At 41.6% G+C, this 19,919-nt stretch overlaps 1 protein-coding gene across 1 annotated transcript in view; it reads left to right on the forward strand.

The window, feature by feature from the left end:
- Positions 1 to 19,919, forward strand: part of PPARGC1A (PPARG coactivator 1 alpha) — a 372,842-nt gene that overhangs the window by 284,663 nt on the left and 68,260 nt on the right. The window lies entirely within an intron of this gene.

The following is a 19,919-nucleotide window of genomic DNA, read 5'->3' on the forward strand; positions in this document are numbered from 1 at the left end:
AAGTGGATATACTGTGTTAACTTAAAGCCAACAATTCAGCTGCAGACAGGTTATTGCTGCAGTTGCTGGCCATTGTGATTTTTTACTGCTTGGTTCTGCTTTAATCTCTTACTAAGGTACCTTTGCAACATTACTTTCATTAAACTGTTGTTCGAGGTCATACCAAATCACCATTTTCTTCAATTGTCATCCTCAAAAGAGTGAATAAGTTACTGATGTAGATACCTAGGTAGTTTTTTAAGTGATTGTAGAAGACTACAAAAAGACAGGCTCGGATGCAGGACCAGAAGAAAAGAGAAGAAAGTTACAAAATGCAGAAACTGTAATTGCTAATTCTCTAAACTTGATTTGGTAGCAGCTACATTTAGGCTGGACTGATGGCTGTATGACTGTTCTGTTTCATTGCGTAAAAACCATGAATATTGTGGAGTTTTACTTATGTACCAGGAAAAAAATAAAACAGAGCTCTGTGTGCTTCAGACTCAGCTAGCGAGTCCAGCCAAGAACAGATGGAAACTCTGCCAAGCACTTTCCATTGAAGAGTTTTCTTGAAGCTTTAAGAGGGGAAGATCAGAGCATTGCAAAAATTGCTGATTCCTGCTCAGGGCCCTACTCTCTTCCCTGCACTTAGGACCATCCTGCAAACATGGGCTGGATGTCTGGCAAACCCAGGCTGCGTTCAGTGGCTGTGTTTGTGAGTGCTACCCACGCACAAGAACCATTTGACTTGGGACTGAGATAAGCAGGATCTGCTGGATTTTGTTCATGTATTTTTAGGATTTTTAAAACCTTGACATTTTGCGATGCTGCAGATGGACAGTTTCAGCCTGCCCCTGGGTGGTAGGAGATTCCATGTGGAAGGCTCTGTGGTGTTCATGTTACCATCTCGTGATGGAGCTTACGCTATCAGCTATAATGACGTAGTAGCAGTGCAGGCCCCACACTTGGGCTCTTCTTGCCTTACAGAAATGTCAGTATCTTATTTTTCCTAGTTCTTCAGCAGTTACATTCTCCTTCTAAGTACAAAAGTGCTCCTTTACTTACATGTTTTTCTTTCCTTTAGGACTGTACAATCCCATTATTTCAGAGGGGACTGTGTCCTAAAAGAGTAGAAAAACTGTTTGTTTCTGGTGTGGGTCTTTTTTCACTCTTATATATAAGAAATGCCATGAAAAACCCATGGAGATGGAGTTCATTATGTTAATCCCATCTCTAAAAACGCTGCCGTGCTGCGGGCCTTTGTTGTCAATAAAATGTCAAGCAATGGCATGTACAGCATGTTGTGCAGACTTCAAAATGCCGCAGCTGTAGGACTGTGCTGTGTTTTTTACACAAGAGCTGAGAAATATGGGAGGGATTAGTATCGGGTGCAAACCCAAATGTTAATATCGAAAACCAAAGCAACAAAAACCTTAAAAAGAGTTTTCTAAAGCGTATTTGTAAAAATTGGTTGTCATTCTTCATACTTTGAAAGACATCTGTTCACATTTCATAGTTTACCCCTAGTTTACCCAGGAAAGCTGGTGTACTAGTTTACTTTCTCAAAGGGACAATATCTTTCTGAGTGTTAATGCCAGTGTACAGCCTAGTAATTTGAAAGAAGGGCAAAATCTAAAAGATTGGAACCTTTCGATGCTGTAACATAGTTATAGCCATTAATTTATCACGCTTGTGATAATATGGGGCCAGGTAAAATACCAGAAAGCAAATTGCCCTTTTAATACCAAGAAAATGGATTTTTCTTCAGCACTGACCCATTTTATGAAATTGTGGATTTTGTGTTGAAAAGGACCTGATGCTTTTTTAGCACAACTGTGACTGGTTTGGAGGTCTCCCCTCCTGTTGTGGCCACACCTGACTCCAGGAAGGGGAGCCAAATGCCTTAATAATATGACTGTCACCAGCAGAAAGCAATAGGGAAAATACTACTTTCCTGGAGATGTGTTTTTATAGGTGTAGTATAGACATAAAGGACAGCACCATTTTTCATTTCCTAGAGCATTAAAACAGGAAACTTTGCCAGAATCTGGGCATTGGAGTAAGGAGGGTAATGACTGTGAGCAGGTACACTACTACTGCCCTAACTCTGAAATGAATATCACACTTTGTTTCTCAGACCTAGCCTTCTGAAAATTTTCCTATTGTATTGGAGGAGTGTCTCCACCTCTTCTTTTCATACAGCAGTGAGACAGTGCTAGCCACTGGTGTGCATTAGTACCAGGTCTCCATTATGGACACAGCTTGTACTGATTTTCAAGAAAAACTAAATTTGTTGGAATGGCGACTGGCCATACTATGCTAGTAAAACTTTAAAGAACAGTGACTTAGTCTAGGACATAAGAGGGATGAGGGTTGTCGTGTGGAAGTAGGATGGATGAAGGAAGATGGTTGCCATGTCAGGTCATGTAGGAAGCTCTAGCCTAATCCATGACCATAGCATTTTCAACTCCATGCCACTTTCATGCTGATTTCAGTGACCGGATGGGAGAGGGAAGAGACATATTACTATTATTATTTGATACGTGTGAGCCCCTGTGTCCTTCCCACTGTACTCGCCCAGGTCAAGCTTTGCCATCTGCATGGGGGGCCAGGCACCCTGCTGTGCAACTCCATCCACCTCTCCCTGCAGCAGCATTGTTAGGTTTCATATAATTACGGTTGATGTCTCTCAAAAAATATTGCATGTTATGTTTTACCTTCCTTTTTGACACCTTGTGATAGGGTTTCTTTCAACAAATCACCATGTGCAAAATGTGGAAGGATTGGAGCTGTACAATTAATTACATTTGTATTTAGCCAGGGGTAGGTATTAAGAGACAACCAAAATCTGACATCATAAATCCTCTTCCAAAAAATAATAATAATAATAATAATAAAAAAGTTAGTATCTGCATGCAGAATATGTCTTGTCTTTCAGGCTCTTTTTTGGTGTTTCACTGAACATGCTGGTGCTGACAGGTTCCTTACAGCCGTTCTCATTTCGTCTGCCGCTGGTTTGTGTGCTGATTCAGTAACCACGATAGTGTACCCACTCTCCTTTCCTCCTTCCCTCCTTTCTTCCCTTCCTTCTCCTCTTTCTCCGATATGGGGGGAGACAACCTGAAAAATACTTTCATCTATACATAGAAAGGTTACACTTGCAACCAACTCTGCATCTAGTGATTCTGTGACAATGTACTTCATCAAACCTGATTTTTCTCGGTGTGGGGGCATCTCTTTTTTATGTGTAATATTATCAAATGTACTCTCTTTATGTGTGGTTTGGGCGTGTTACAGGTACCTCCAAAACAACCTGCACCTCAGGAAACCTAATTTGCTACTTAGAGGAGGATCTGGGTTTAGCACAGGGAGCCAGGGCTGTTGTCAGGGCTCTGGCGAAGTGGTGTGGTCTGCTGGGCTACGTTGGGTAGCAGTGCTGGACTTTCTAAGAGTAGGTATGAGAATGAAGAGGTGCTACATTTGCACAAAGTCCTTGTGACTCTACTGACATTTCTACTTGGAAGAATCCCTTTTTTTAAGGGTGAGAAATAGTTTGGTTTGTCTGCTTGGCCCTCTGTGATATGTTCCTACCTCACACTAATGCCAGTCGTATCAGATCGTTCTAATTATAAATATGACAGCTCTTAGAATTTGGATTTTCAAATCCTGGGTTTTTTTCATATGATATGTTGCAACTCCGAACCAGAAAAAGTTACTAGTAGACGTAACGAGGTTAGAAAGCAGTGCTCTGGCCACAAAAGCACCTAGTCTGCACCTGGATTTGAGCCATGGAGTACATCTGCTATGTTTCTCATACAGAAAAACGAAAGTATCCTATGCCGTGAGATTGGTATCAGCAGGGTCCCCTGTTTCCAACCATGCACATTTGCTCTAAGTCATGAAATTAATTAATGGAGAAAATTTCTTGTAAAATAGAGCAGCAGTTCTGATTTACATGACTTCTGTGCATTTGCAAGTATTTTTTCCCCCTATGGCTAGAGCTGTATTAACAGGTTTTGTTCCAATAAATGAACTAGCACGCATGTATTAAGCAGGGATCTCAGGGATCCAGTCTCTGCAACAACTTTGGCCTTCCCTTCTGTTCATTTGCACCCACCCAGATGCTGTCTCTCTCCCCCCAAGTTCAGCTACTAAGCAACCTCTTCAGTAGCTGCAGTGAATCAGCACTTCTGGCTGGCTCATCCCTCCTATGCACTGCTTCCAAGAACGACGCCGGTGTAGTGCACAGACCCCTCTTGGTCCCTCGTTCACCGCTGAAAGAGCAGGCTTGGCCCTTAAGGCAGAAGTTTTCTTGCAGTTTTACAAAACAGCAAATAGTGGCTCAAAAAGTTGTGCTGGCTTTTTTTCCTCTTAGGAGGAGCAGCTTTTTGCTGATGGTGATCCAGGGGATATTTACAGCTTTGTTTAAAGCACTGTGTGGGCATTCAGATGTTTGTAGTAATAAGTGTAGTGTATAATATAAGTGTGCTAGGAAATAAAAGAATTTGGAACTAGACACATTGCACTTGGACAAGATGGACCTTATAAGATTCACAGATCTTTGAAAATTTTGAGAAACTCTGAGATGCTGCAGAAAATAAAGAAAAATCCGATAAACACTCGAGCTCACTTCCCTCTTCAAGCTTGTTTGCAAATCCTTTTTTAGGTCATGTTACCTACAAAAGAAAGTATTTATACTTCCTTACAAGGAAGATTTTCAAACCCAAGGAGGTCCCTCACTCCAGATAAAACCCTCCGGAAGATACTCAGTCTCTCTCTGGGACTTTGGAAATGTGCCCCAAATTATTCCTATCTTCTTTGGTCTGGCAATACAGAGCAAGAGGATGTTTGTAGACCCTTTGCTTGGAATGAATAATACTTGAAACCACTGCTAATCTCACTGAGCTAGTTGGTGAATAAAGTGTTACTGAGTTAAAGGCTCAGAGCACAGCCCACAGGAAAGGAAAATCCTGCTTCACTGGAATCTGTGGTAAGGCTGTTGTTGATGGGGTTGCAGAAGGGCATGATCACGCTCTGTGTTTTGCTTTGAATGCATTTTTTGTAAATGGTAAGGGAAATGAAAATAATTTGCTTCCAAAAATTTTTCTCATAGCCAGTACGGTTGCAATATGTAGCAGGATTCAGAGGTCCTGAGCTGTACTGTCATCATTTTATCGTTTAATAGTTTTTTCTCCTCTTACCTTCATATCTGAACTCAAACCTTGGCTCAGATCTTTCATGTGTGTTTTCACGTGTGGTTCTGTAGGCATTGTTTCCCTTAACTTCCATTGATGTAAATAGTTAAATAACTGAGGGAACTGGAACTGTCTGGTATTACTCCTCTTCATCAGATAATTGGCACTTTGCAGGCCTAATATGCAATATGTTGATTAGTGCTTTTGTTATATTAAGGAGTTTTACTTTTACCATATGCCAAATCTACTGTAGATTAGTCTCCTGTACGCCATTCATTAGGTGTCTCGGATGTAGCTTTCAAAGTGATGTCAGCCTTGCTTTTGCTGGGGGTCTCAGTCCTGCAGAACATCACAATACAATATATGCATGCAATGCCTGTTATCTCGAGTGAGACACTTGGGACCTACGGAATCCAAAACATGAGCTTCCACTGCTAGCTCTGAAGGGCCAAAGCTCCCCGGATAGTCTCAACCAGACTCACCTCCTCCTGTAGGCTGTGCACAGAGAGTGCCCCACAACATACACTGATCAGCAGAGTGCTGCACATCTCAGGTGGCATTTGTGTGCCTCCGTTCCGTACCTCGTGTGCTGAAACATTCTCACATCGCCTGTGCAGTGAGTTGTATGAAAGAATGCATGCAGGTGTTGGCCCACAGAGGGATGTGTGAATATAAATGGAGTCTGTATTTTCAAAAGTGGTCCATTGTCTTGGGGATTAATGGGAAACTTGATCATCCGGTTATTGCCTGCAACTGCATACCCTGCAAATAGATTAAGTATGCCACATCTAGTGGTATGGTGTCGCAGCACTCTCCAAACTATTAAGCTGTAACAAGGTCTTTTACCATTTCATACCAACGTACTCTTCATGCCAGTCCCTCTGCTGCCTTCTCACCAAGAGCGTGCGTTCTTTCTTCTCTCTGCTTCTTTCCCCTCTCTTCCCCGGCTGCTCCCTCTTCGTTGGCTCTCAACCACTTAACAGAACCAGCCACAGCTACACCTTATCTACATCGGCCAATCCACCACCCCTAAGACAGCCCACAGTTGTATATTATCAATGCTAATTAACCCAGCTTCATGCCTCTACAGTATGGGTTTGTGTTTTTTAAGGTGGTGGCTGTGGAGAGGATTTTTTTTTTTCTGTTTACTTTATTATGCCAATTAGAAATGTTCAAGACTAGGAGGTGTTTTTCAAGTCTTACGATCCCATTAGTTAAACAACAGAGGGATAAGTGAAGAAAGAAAAGAGACTACAGAATAAGCTGTGTAAATAAAATACAGTAACAAACTTTTGGTCTGGTAACATCTTGCTGAGCAGTCTGATTATTGACTACCCAGCCAGTTCTGCTGATATGACCAACATAAATTCATCTCTTCTGCTTTTTTACCAATGCTAATGCCAAAGAACCAGTGGAGCCCTAGGAAAGGAGAGTTGGATTCAATTCTGGTTCATGAATCACATATTGAATTGTCAGGAAAGGAACAAATTCTGCCCCAATTGCCACTATAACTATGATAGGTTGTACTCATGTGCCTCAGGGCAGAATATGGTCTGAAATGAAATAGATGAGATCAAAATCTGTTTTCATTGATCACAGAGAAGGCAGTGAAGCTGTAGAGGCAAATGTGACAGCAAAATATTGTCAGCAAGGCCATTCCTCATGCCAGTGATGCATCATGGCAAAAAGAAGGTTGTTTGATTTTCAACCACCATGATGTGTTGGTTAGGTTGATAAAAACAATAATCTTTCTGTAAGCAAGCAAATTGAACTGAAAGTAAGACACAATGATTTACACTGTGTTGCAAGATGCCATTTATATAAAGTCTTTTTGCATGGGAAAAAAAAGGGACATTTTGGTTCTGTTGGGGAAAGCTTTTTTTTTTTTTTTTTTCACATATGGTTTAAGGATCTTGCAAAAGGAAGACCAGGAATGTGATTCCAGGAATAATCTTCTTTTATTCCATCATATATTCTGCAGCCCATTCCATAAAGATGACAATAATAAAAAAGCAAGGGACGCAATATGAGAAACAGCTTTCTTTCTGTTAGGGCGGATGGCTTTATAGAATAGATACTGAAGCGGCAAAGAACTGAAAGTGGTTTCTGAGAAGTGTTGACCTCCTTTCGTGCCACTTACTGTGAATTAAAGCTGTGAGTGAGAACTAGTTTGGGCATGTGGTACAGCACTTACAGCAACTGCTGCCAAGGAACAAGATTTGTGTTTCTAAGGAAATGCAACAAAAGAAAATAGGCAGTGGCTGTCACTGTGTAAAAAAGTATCTATGTACAGATAGAAAAGAAAGTCCGAATTGGGTTATTCTATATGCATGCTAGTGTATATGTGAATTCCTGTAATGTGAGATTCAGAATCAAACCACCGTGGATTGTGCAGGGTTTAGCGTATCTCACCCTGTTAAGAGTTTACAAAGTTAAGCTAGCTAAAAGCAGTTGTGACCTGCTCTGTGCCTATGATTGACTGTTGTTTGTCATTCTTAACGGGCATTATTAGGAACAGTGACCTGCCATAGGAAAGGGATACATTTAGAGCAAGGAAACCGGGTTTTTGTGGCTTCTTGCAACTCCTTTCTTAGCAAACCAAAAGGCAAAAATCTTAAGCACTTCTAAACCAAGGCTGCCAAACGGTATCACTTACCACTACCTTTAGGGTTATATATATCTTAGGACATGACATCCACTCGCTGATTTGTAGCAAAGATGTTATGAGAATTGTTCATGCACTGAAGTTTCATTAAGGGATGTAAACCATAGCAAAACACCAAGGGAAAAATATCGCTATATTTACACAGTGTCTTAACTCCTTCCCCGCCCCTGGGTTAGAAAGGGAACCACCTGTCTCCTTTGCTGATGTCAGACTGCTCCCTGGAGACACAGTCCTATTGGAAAGCACATGATACTGTACATATTTACACCAAGCTCGTATCTGATTGAGGTTGGGCTACGAGACCCGTGAGTTCACAAGTTTCTTCATCATACTCTCATGCATTAAACATGTGTTTGAACTCTGGCTTGAAAGCCGTGTGATCTTATGATAGACGTATTTATGTAATAGTTAAATGAATGATCATGCGCTCTCCAGCTCCTTTTCCATGCAAATGCAGAGGAAATTGAATATTATAATATTTCAGTGAGATGTCCTCAATAACAAATTACTGTTTAAAATAACCAATATTTGTATGTATATCAATTGCCTAGCAGTTATTTTTGTCTGCTATTTGCATGATATGGAAAAGAGTTTTTCTAGCAAACGTTTTAAGCTACTTGGTGCTGCTTTCCTTTTGGAATGATCACAAGGGTGCACATTTAGGGACGAATTTTCCATCTGTTTTTTTGAAGCTGGCAAAGCACATAATTTGGAATAGAGAAGAAGAAGTCTGAAAGTACCCATTTTTGAATTGGTATGTGTTTGAGCCATTCTAGGAATTCTTGTTCTGTAGCAGTTGGTAACAAGTGAAGGACTATATTGTGCCCTTGGATGCAGTATACAGGCGGTGCTCAAGGCCAGTGGGAGCCCTGCATAAATGCCTAGGGGCACGCTAGGGCCCCTGAGAGCTCTACTGCTCTGTTACTGGCACAGAACCTGAAATGATCAGGAGGGCTTTGTGAACCCCAGACGCTTGATGCAGTTCTGGGGTGTGCAGGTTTTTTTTAGATGGGGCAGGGTGCTTTTGCAAAGTCCTGGGCTTGTGCATCTTTTCATACAGCTTTGAGTGGTGTGCCTGCCGAATGGACCCACTGAGTCTTCTGTGTCGTCCAGTGGTGGGCATGGGGCTGCCAGTGTAACCAGGCTGTAGGCTTGCTCAAAAGTCCCTGTGACTTTTGCCAGAACATGGGATCTTTGTAAGCCAAAGTCAAGCTTTGCTACAGCTGTATGACCCATATACAGCTTGAGGCCTGAGCTTCCATGCAGAGCAGTGCTGCATGATGGTGTCTCTTTTAGGAGCGAGCCTCTTCACCGGGTGAGTCACAGCTCACCCATGCTTCCTTTGCTCGTTCACAAATATCACCTTAACTCCTCAAGCCAGTTTACGCTTTTGATGGGACTGCTTATTGTGTGTGGTGAATAAGAATGACAGAATCTGGCCCTGCTGCTCTGGCAGTGGTTGGATTCAGCTGGGCATGGTTCAGTGCAATAATTTCTTGTAGGTGGGCATTTTGAAAGCACCAGAATACTTGGGGACACTAGTGCTCCTGGGAGTCAATGGGACTGCCAGCGGCTGGGGAAAAAAAGGCTCCAAGAAATGTAAACTGCCCTTGAACCTTTCTGCAAAGCCTGTCTAACTGTGTGGGGTACATCAGATTTTGAGGCTTTGGATTAGTAGTATGCCTGGAGTCTCGGGTTGCCTAAATTAAGCCCCGAGAAAAGAACTGCATTTCTTTTTGCAGTGTTCCAGGGTAGGATGGCCACACCACGCTTGTGGAGCTGCTTATGTCTCCTGAGCAGTTCAGGTGTAACTCCTGAGCTGTGGATATGCACTTTCACTAACAATTGGATTTTTTTTCACTGGGGCTGGTATGTCCCAGTGGAAAAACCATCCCAGCGGGTGTTGCTGAAGACAGCACTGTTGGGTCACCACAGGATCTAACTTCTTGCCAGTGCACACCCAACTTATGGTGGTACAGAGGAAGTTAGTGGTATCTCATGCTCCAAGATCTCCTTCCTCTCATTTTTTTTTAGGATATTTTATGTATTTAGTGTAGTTCTGGGCTGTATATTATGGATTTTTTTAAATTAACATTGAAGGGTAAGGAAAAACTGGCCATCCCTATCCTAGAGGCAGAGAAGTTACAGCTAGAAATGAATTCTTGGGTCATCTATTTCATCCTCATGTGCTAGTGCTGTGGTGGTGGGTTTTTTTGTAAACTAAACCACACAGTGTTGTAATATATGATTGATATTAATTAGGTTTCTGCAAAGTACTGCACTCCTCAACTTGAACTGAACCAGAAATAAATATATTGCCATATATTAACATTTTATTAGTTGAGAAGAAGAATAGGATGAAGGCACCTATGTGAAATCCAAAATATGAGCTTCAGATTGAATTAATGCCAGCAGCGCCTTGAGATTAATTTGGTTACTATGGGTACAGAATAAGAAATAGTATACCATAATGTAACTGTGTTTACTGATTCATTTCTGGCATTAAAAACTAAAACCACATTATATATGCAACAACAGTCTTTTCTTCCTTGGAAGAAGAAGGTGGGTACATTTTAGTAATTAAAGTGAATGTAGCCCTCTGAAAAGTGCCAGTACTCTACTGGAAAAAGAGCTGCTATTCTTTTACATGATCTGCCCCATCACAAGCTGCAGAGCTGTAATATACCCAAAAAAGACCTAAACCCCGAATACTACCACCCCAGGAAACTTCCAGTCTTCTACAGCTTCTTATTAAATATCTCATGTAACATGTTTCATGTACCATTCAACTGTACTGGTCAAACGTCAATTTCCTATCCTTCTGCTACTTTGTATCTCATCAGTATGTAGGAAAGGGAACAAGTTTTGAATCTGAAGATGTTGAAAGCTGGGTAATAATAAAATAATGCAATGGAAATACCATATATTCAGAAAGCAATTATTTTAAGGGGTTTCAGTTTTGACATGGCTAGATTAAGTATGAAGCTTTCTGGTTTTTATACTTGCTGTCAAGAATGTTGTTAAATACTGATACCACCTCCTTAGAGAACAACTTTTAAATACCACAATGAAAAGGATAAGCATTAAATATTTTGGTAGATATATTGTGCCATAATGTCTACTGCCTTGTTCTTAATACAAAGCACAGTAGGGCTTAATTAAAAAATGATTGTACGATCTATCACAAACCTGCATTAGGGATATGGATGCCAAGAAAATTAAGTTGAATAGGTGGCGATAATGAAATTGATATTTTATTGAATAGTTTTTATTCCTCTGCCTTTGTTTTGCTATTCTTGCCTCCCTGTCAGCAGGTAAGACATTTTCCATCCAAAATTCTTTGAAAGAACTCATTTAGTCTGTTGCTGTTTTGTTTCATTGTTTGATCAGTATAAGTTATTTTGTTTATTTTTTTACAGAGTAAAATGCCTTGATAAACTTTTGACTCTGCCGGTGCAGAGCATGACAGTCAACAAAGAAAAGCAAGCCCTTTCAAGCTCGTTCCTGCTAGGAGTAGCTAGCTAACAACTGGTACAAAGGTGATTTTCTATTTCGTGTAAGCAAAAGTCACAGTCACTCAAAGCCTCCAGGGCAGCCCCACAACCTGGTTTAGTACAGATTTCTCCTGTTCCAGCTCCCGGTGTGGCTTCAGGACCTGCTAAGCGACGTGTTTAGCAGTAGAGAACATGAAAATACATTCACTGAAGCATAATACCCAGTGAAGAATATGTACAATAAAAGTAAGCATTACTACAGCCTGGGTCAAAATCACCCTTGTTATAACTTCATCAACTTAAATGTTATTGATTTTTCAGGTACCACTGACCTGAAGTTGCTGGGATTGTGCTTGGGATGAATTTGACCTATACTGTTAAGGCCAAGCAGAATCACAATTTAGAAAGTGCAATGCAAAGAAAGAGTTACCAGGTATTCTGCTGTCTTGTAATTTCACACCAGTCACTCAGAGTTCAGTGCAGTGTTGGAAAGTCTCATCTTAAACCGGTACAAGTGTGTCTGCAAGCCTTCAAACAATAAGACAAAGGAGCTTATTGTTCCCCTTCATATTTTTAAGAGTGGTATGTTGCAAACCAGACAGCTTGCTTTTTCTGAGCAGAGCTGCTGGGTCAGCTGGCACAGATTCATTTTCACATCCCCACTTACTAGGTTCAGTGTTGCTGGTGTCCTTTTTGTGGCAAACTGAAACAGCCAAAAGGGAAGGCTGGTTCTGATGATCTTGCTGCATGTCCTGAATGAACGCCTATCACATATTGCAACGCACTGCACATTGCAACTTGCAGCTTGTCTTGTGCCTGGGCACAATATGCAACATGGGATGGAGTGCTAGAGGAGAGGACAGGCACAGCACAAGGCTCTGAAAGCTGTGAGAGGCACTGAAAGCTTGTGTTTCTGGTATGCAGCAGTATAGATATTTGAAAGGTTAGGTTCGGTCTATTTTTAGGTAGCCTTCACATTGGGACTGATCTAAAAATGAAGGTGATATAAAAATTAAACGTGTCTCTCCTGATTTGTCAGAGATTTTTGACAAAATGCATTAGAAAGGCTGTTCTCTGAATTGGAGATGTTGGTTTTTTTTTTCTGAAGTAAAGCTGTGCCTCTTATTTAGAAGAGGAGCCTATGTTCTTGATTAAAATGCCAGTACTGTCTATTTCATTCCAAGATCAGCATTTTCAGATTTTAGCAAAGTTAAAGAAATATGACTTTCCCACTTATTGTTTGGGAAGATTTATTCACTTGTGTAAATGAATTTTAAAAAATTGGCAAGGCCTTTTATCTCATATAAAATAAATCTGAAGATAAATGATCTTTTCCGCTAACATCACCTATCATTAAAGTGGCTAAATGAAAATCAAAATGTGTTGCTATTTAGTGCCTGCTCGCCTTTTTACAGGAGATGAAATTGAGCATGTTTACTGGGCAGGAATTGTCAGCGATGCTTCGATTTATAGCATTGTCCAGGATATAAATTAACAACTGCCGTGTGTTACCACCTCTCCCTGGAAGATGGTAGCCCTCTCTCCCCAAAGCACGCATCTTTGGCTTGCTGTGCCCACTCCTACCCTGCCTTAAAGAAAATCTGCAAACAATGTAAAATTACGTTGCATTGAACTGAAGCACAAACATTTTTCCACGTCTTTGTAAACAGGACTGCATGTGAGAATGAAACAGCTGGAGGTCTACCTCCAGAAAACCCTGGGGATGTGTCACACTCATTTCTCCAGTCTATGCAATCTCAGTTTAATAAATTGGTAATAATATTATGATGAAGTGCTCTTTGGCGTTGGTTTGCTGTTTTTTTCAGAGGGTTTTTTTTGCATAGTAACTTGCTACATAAATTAAAATAATCTTCTGTTCAGACAGTTTCCTATTTTTACTTGGTGCTTTGTTCCTCAGAGAGGAAAGGGGAGCCTGCAACAGGCAAAAGGTAAAGGTGCACTCCAGCAAAGTCTTTATTTCAGTGTGAATCCTACACAGTCCTTTCAATGTTTTTAGTTAAATGCGTTACCCTGGCTTGCTGTTCTGCATGTGGAGTTAACAGAGCAGAGACAACAAATAATGTTTAATTGTCAGATGTCAGGGAATTTTACAATGGTAGAGCTCTATTAGGGACGAACATGAAAGTAGCAAACTTGTCTTCTCTGTTGATTGGCATGAAGTAATGAAAGTATAGTCATAGCCCTTTTTGGGAGGTGGTATGAATCTTCACTGGTACCCACTTACAAAATAATTATGAGACTAACCAATGCCCCAGGGCAAAGGATGTTCAGCCAAATACTAAATTTCTTGGGAACAAAGATATCCAAAATGGTGATAGCTGATGCAATCTCAGCACTTTTATCGCTGTTCCATTCACAGGGGAAAGCTAGGGACGCCTGAGTAGTACGAAAATAAAAAAAAGGTGGAAATGTATAGAGGAGTTTCTGCTTTGAACTGTCTCGGTCCCATCTTCTGTGATAAAGTCTGATTCAAAGCCTGCCTAAATCCATTTAAAAATTCCCATTCCTTTCCAAAAGATTTAGAGCAATCACCCCTTCCAGCCACTTTAACTCCCCTTTTACTGTACTGCATTTTCTTGTACAGGTATTGCAGGAAAATGATTTGGTAGAATAAAATAACAATAAAAGAGTAGCTCAGCCCAAACCCGGCTAGCAGTTCTCCTGTTCTATCTCTGCACTAGTTTGTTTGGCTCTGAGTCAATGGTGTAAGTACTGACAAATTTCTCCTCTAAAGCATCGCTGGAGGAGGGTCAGCCTCCAAAGGTTTACAGCTGCACTTTGTACAGCTAATAACCCCTGGGCTAAATGCTTATCTTCCTTTATTTCAGTTATCTGAATTGGGGATGGAGGGAGGATGACATCTCTTGCCATTTGTGCAACTTTTTTAGATGAATATTGCAGCTCCAAGAAAAATGAATAATTGGACTTTTGAGCAGAGAGTGGAACCACAAAACCCATAGGGATTCCTCTAGCACTAGTCACTAGTTTGCATATTGCAAGTTAACTGCAATTCATGAAGGGTTCTGGCTAAAAATAACTTCAGGGCTTAATTTTGGCTGGCAGGAACTACTAGTTAAGAGGTCAAGCGAAGCTGATCCTTCAGGAGCGTGTCTGTGTGAGACTGCATTGGCTGTTGCGGTGAGATGACCCCATCTCCTCTTGGCCTGTCCTTGGCTGACTCAGGAAAACGGGGTGCAGGGGCTGTGGGCAGCTGGGGAAGGGGACATTTTGCAGCAGTCCGGGACCATCAGAGGCCAAGCAGTGAGTGTTGGCTGCTGCCCACTGACAGCAGTCTCTGCAGGAGCTTGCCCTCCTCTGCAGCCAGGCATAACCCTATAAAGGGTGACTTGGAGCATAAGCAGATTTTAAAAAAAGACCCACAAAACAACAACTCAGGTTCTTTTGTGTGATATCTTCATTTTATTTTGTTTGTCTAAATTTGTAGCGCAGCAAATCTGTGGTCTGTGTTGCTAATATCCCATCAGATTACTACATTTCAGAATTATTTCCACATTATACGTTGTTTTAATATGAAAAATGCCAAAAGCTAGGCCCAAGAAAAAAAGCTGACTCAGTTCCACAGAGCTCTGTCTGAAGAAAGTCTTATTTGAAGATGAGAGATGTGTTGGTAAGGCTGTCTGTCATCTCTAGTTTATTAAAAAAAATTGCTAGGAGGCACTAAAGCTGTCCACTGCCTTTCCCTCTGTTCCTTCACTCAAAGGTGTTTCATTCACATCGACTTTACCATAGCGGTTTTGTGTAAAACAAGATTTGATTTTAAAGTATTTAAAGGTTACTCTTTTCGCCAGTGCTGCGCTGCAGACTTGCGTGTGCTCCACTGCAATCGCCTTCCCAGCCATTTTAGAGAGCAGTTAGGCTAGGTTATGGAGATTATAGATTTTTTTTTTTCTTCCACTAGCTACTGTGAGCCTTGGCGTGGATCTGGCAGGCAGCGTGTTCTGCGCTGCTGTGGCAGCCTGGGCACGACAGCTTCCCTCCAAGCTGGGAGGTCATGGCTTGGTGGCTAAATGGCCAGGTGGCAAGGCAAGCCCCACATGCAGTGTGACAGCCGATGGCAGCCTCAGAAAAGAATGGTAGCTTTGGAACAGCCTTGGCTCCCACCACATTGCTTACAGTTGCATCAGGGAATCTGTTCTGTGCCTTAAGTTATTGAATCCATGGTGGTTTTTCCTGGGATCATCTTCTTCAGATCCCTCTCAGGAAAAGTCGATAAAAATTAGATTGGTATTAATTATGAATGAGTTGGGAAACAAGGGCTCCAGGGTAATAGTCTAGGTGCCCCAGGGAAGATGGTGCAAGGTGGATGGTAATAGGGGTAACGAGAAGGATCTGGGCGGGGTTTTCCAGAGCCCTGCAGAGAGTTACAAGTACAAGATGCATCCCTGAAGCTTCCCCACGTTCTACCCTCTGTGGCTGAGGCTGGAGAAGACAATTGCCCATCCCCAGAAGGGGTGTGAGCATCTCAGCAAGGCTGTGAGGGGGAGAGGAAGGGCACAGCTTGAGTGTGGTGAGGGATGCCCCCAGCTGCTGAACCAGAAGCTATTCCCTAGGTCTAATAATCTCAGACATGAGCAAGTTTTGGTCTCTCTCCAGGGACTTGAATGTGTGGAAGGGTAAGGGGGGAGAGGAGGAGGAGGAGGAGGAGGGAAGAACTTTATGATTTCTTTTGTTCCAAGGAACTATCAGCAGTGAGGTGAGTAAAGGAGAGATGATGATGATCTGCAACGGTCTGTGATTTTGATGTGGTTCTGTCTGCTCTGCCAATGTGCAAGAAGTTGCAAAACAGGAATCTGTTTCCTTGGTTTGCCTGGGCATCTGTGCTCAAACAACACTAAAGCCTCCCCATGAAAATGATGTGTTCACATGGTACGGTTTCTGAAACATATAGGGGTCATAAATTTAAATGTAGATGCTCTTTTACAGATTAGTCTCTCTGCGAACCCGAGTGAAAGACATTGTTCATGCTGCTTTTAACAGGCCTGACAAGCTGGATTTTCCTGCAAATCATAGCAAATGTGGGTCCTGGAGAACATATGCTGCAAATGTTGGGGGGAAACAAGTGACAAATGTATTTTTTTATGTAACCAGCTGGAGTGACTTTGCTTTCCTGCTTTAATAATGAATAAGTGAAATATGCTTGTGAAGAGGGAGATGTTCAGGGAGGTATGAGGAAAATTTAGGAAGATTTCTTGTAGCGGGTACCTGTACTCCTGCTTCACTTAAGCACTCTTACAAGCTTTTACAACAAGCACCGAGTTACAAAGCGTGTTGCATGTCTGTGAGCCTGGTTAACACTGATAATCAGCTAATCTGCACTAATAGTGAATATTCACAGTCAGGTCCATTTGCATGTGAACAAGGAAGCCATTTCCCCTGGCATTCCCTGCTGCTTATTTGAGCCCTCAGTCTGTGGAGGCAGGTGTGGCAGAATTCAGCCTGGTGTCAGTAATGTCAGTAATGCGTCACTGTTCGGAGAAAGTTATTTTGGACTCTAATATACAGCTCCTCAGACAGCAGCCTGCGGCCCAGAGCTGGGCCAGGAATTAATTTGGCCCAGATCTCTTGAGTTTTTTTCGAGAGCTAGTACAGAGCACCATTGTGGTTTTTCTCTGTTAAAAACCCCAAAATCTTAGTTCATAACTGCCCTGGCAAAATTGAAGAGGGCACACTGCTTTATTCCATTGTAGAATTACTGCACCGATGAACCCAGAAGTTCAAGGAGTTTGACTCACTGGCTTATGCTATTGAGGGTGTATTCTGGGTAGGATGAACTGGATAAATAAGGAAAAGAAGCTGAGAAGGAAAAACAAAATCAGCAAACAAATAGGATATACACGGAACAGAGAGAATGGACTGGAAAACAAATACAGGACTGTGCAAAAAATAAGAGTAAAGATGCAGAGAAAGAAGATTTCTAATAAAAAATTAATAGGGTACATATACTTTATATAGAACACCATTCACGCTAACACACCTTTGGAGTGCAGTTTGCTCTTCCATATACAGCAGTCGGCTGATCTGCTGCTGTAAGGCTGTTCAGTCTTGGAGGGCTGAGCAGAAGGGGTTGAACTGGTATAAGAACTGGTTTGCAAACCTCAGCTTGCTGAAACTCCAGCACTATTTTTTATATATGAGTTTGGTTGTCTTTACTCCATGGGAAAAGTAGCAAACTTTGCTGAAAATCAGCACATACCATACACAGTCTTGGGGGCAAGGAAAAAAATTCCTTCCTCTGTGCCGTGGTGAAGGGACTAGGTTTTGGATTTCAAAATCATGGGGGCTCCAAAATCAGTAGCTTCTTTGAGAAATTGAAATCACAGGGGAAAAAACCATGACCGTAGTTAGAAAATGTGGGTGAAAAAAGAGGAGGAAGAGATAAAATGAACGTTGAATCCAGGAAAAAGTCAAGAACGGAGGACTTGAAGGCTTCAGTCTTTGAATTCTATTCCTTGTTGTTGCAGGCAGCCATACCTTCCAGCCCTGTTAAAAGATGTGTTCGGATTTGGGAATTTGTGCCCAAATGGTGTTGGAAGGCTTGCTGGAACTTTCTTGAATTATGGCCCTTGAGGAAGAAAAGGCAAAATTTGGGAATCGCTGAGACTAGGTACGAAGTACCCTGAAAACAGAGGAAGTGCAGTGGTGGAGGAAGTGGTCTGATGGCGGACATTTCAGTGGGGCAGATTGGGTCAAACGGACCCACAGACTTTACCGGCTGAAAGAGGGTTTTCTTTGTGTGTGTTTGTTGTGGAACCAAATAACGTGTGTGCGCGCTCAGATACTGCCCCACAAAAGATGTTTGTGCAATTCTTTTGTGTTGTCAAAACACGAGGGGAGATCATTGCTAAAGCTACTAGGGAATGTTCAGAAGACAAGGTTTCCTTTGAGAAGAGCAGCCTAGGTGCTGGCTGGGTTTCACAGGCTTCATTTACATATGCTGAGGCTGCACCATTTCCAAACTACACCACCGCTGCAACTGCCTGCCTTCCTCACTTTCCTCCTCTTACAGGCGCTGCGCTCAAAAAAACACATTAAAACATGTGAAAGAAAGATCCTAGTGAGTAAACCCCTGTCTGGGGTTAGACACTTTGATTTAAAAAAAAAGAAAAAAAGAAATACTTGCCAAGCAATGGGGAAGCCTTGTTGAAACCTTGCAGTCTTTTGTAGTTGAAATCGTGCTTGGCATCCCTTCCAGGTCACGCTGGAACTGCCAGCAAAGTTCAAGCCATAATGTGGACAGGGCCATAGAAAAGCTCTGGGGGACTTAGTTATTATTACCTATTGCTTGCACTGTCTGTAGCGCACTAAGACAGTTCTCCAATCTCTAGAGCTTGTATGGTGAGAGCACCACTAAGGTCACAGTTTATATTTATCAGTTAACTTGCTAATTTGAAGGGAAAGCAGTGAAGTGGAAATGTAGAAAATAGAAACAACATGAGCAGGTCAAAATACCCAAAACAGCAATATGAAATGTTCCAGTGTAAATACATTTCTATAAAAGGTGTGAATGAAACTTCAAAAAAAAGAGGTGATGGATTCGGCACAGTCAATGAACACAATTATAAGTAGGTATTGAAGGAGAATATTCCACCAACCATGGATCCACAGATAATAATTAATAAGAACCGACACTACTCCAGGCAGGCAGGTGCCCAGCATTATTTCACAGTTGACTGTTCGGGGGGCAGAGGTACTCATCTTTGCCCCAGATCTTAATAATTTGCTGAAGTTTTATCATTAAATCAGCATATAATTGGGAAGGAAATGAGTTTTTTTTCGTCATGAGAGCAAAGCAATACCGTTAATTTAATCATTTGTAGGAAAGGCTTTCTGTAGTCATTTGGTTTTTTGCTGTGGGTTTTTTTTTTAATTAAGTAAAGTAAAAACAATGCCATTTTTGTCATCTGTGCTTGCTGAAAATATGACAGTGCGATGTGATTTGCAACTTAAGCACAAGCTGGGAAAACTGTACATTTTATCAGAACTTGAAATAATGAATTACAAGGGAACGCAAATAAGCTAAGGATGTATCTGAGACCTCCTACCATTTCTGAAGATTCCAGTGTCTGCAGGAAAAAGGCTATTTCAAGAATTGTACTTCTTTTTATTTATCTTTTCTCTCAGCAAAATCACCATAGCCTTGTATAGTAATTGAATTCATTTAGCCTTTAGAATACTCAAGTTTGCAAATAACAATGAGAATGAATATTTCATGACAAGAAGGATGATCAATTATAGTTTTGTGACTTTGACTGGTAGCCCAGTGCAGTGGAGCCAGCGCTTACATTTCACTAGACTTTTTTGCACCCAGTTAATTAAAAAACCCTGCAACTTAAGACAATAAGCAGGCAGGTGGGGACAGTTAAACAAGACCTTTATTTGTGGGGCTTTTGCCTGTTGTGGGCAAGGCTCTGCAGCTCAGTTTGGTACCTGGAGTTTGTTGTGTATGCAGTGCAAAGGGGCATCATAAACTGGTTGCACCTGCAGTAGCCCCAGTTGCCTGGGAAGAGCTTCAGCAAGGAGACACTTCTGTTAAGAGTCTGGCCG

The sequence above is a fragment of the Falco naumanni genome, chromosome 1, assembly GCF_017639655.2.
Source record: "Falco naumanni isolate bFalNau1 chromosome 1, bFalNau1.pat, whole genome shotgun sequence".
Taxonomy (NCBI): Eukaryota; Metazoa; Chordata; class Aves; order Falconiformes; family Falconidae; genus Falco; species Falco naumanni.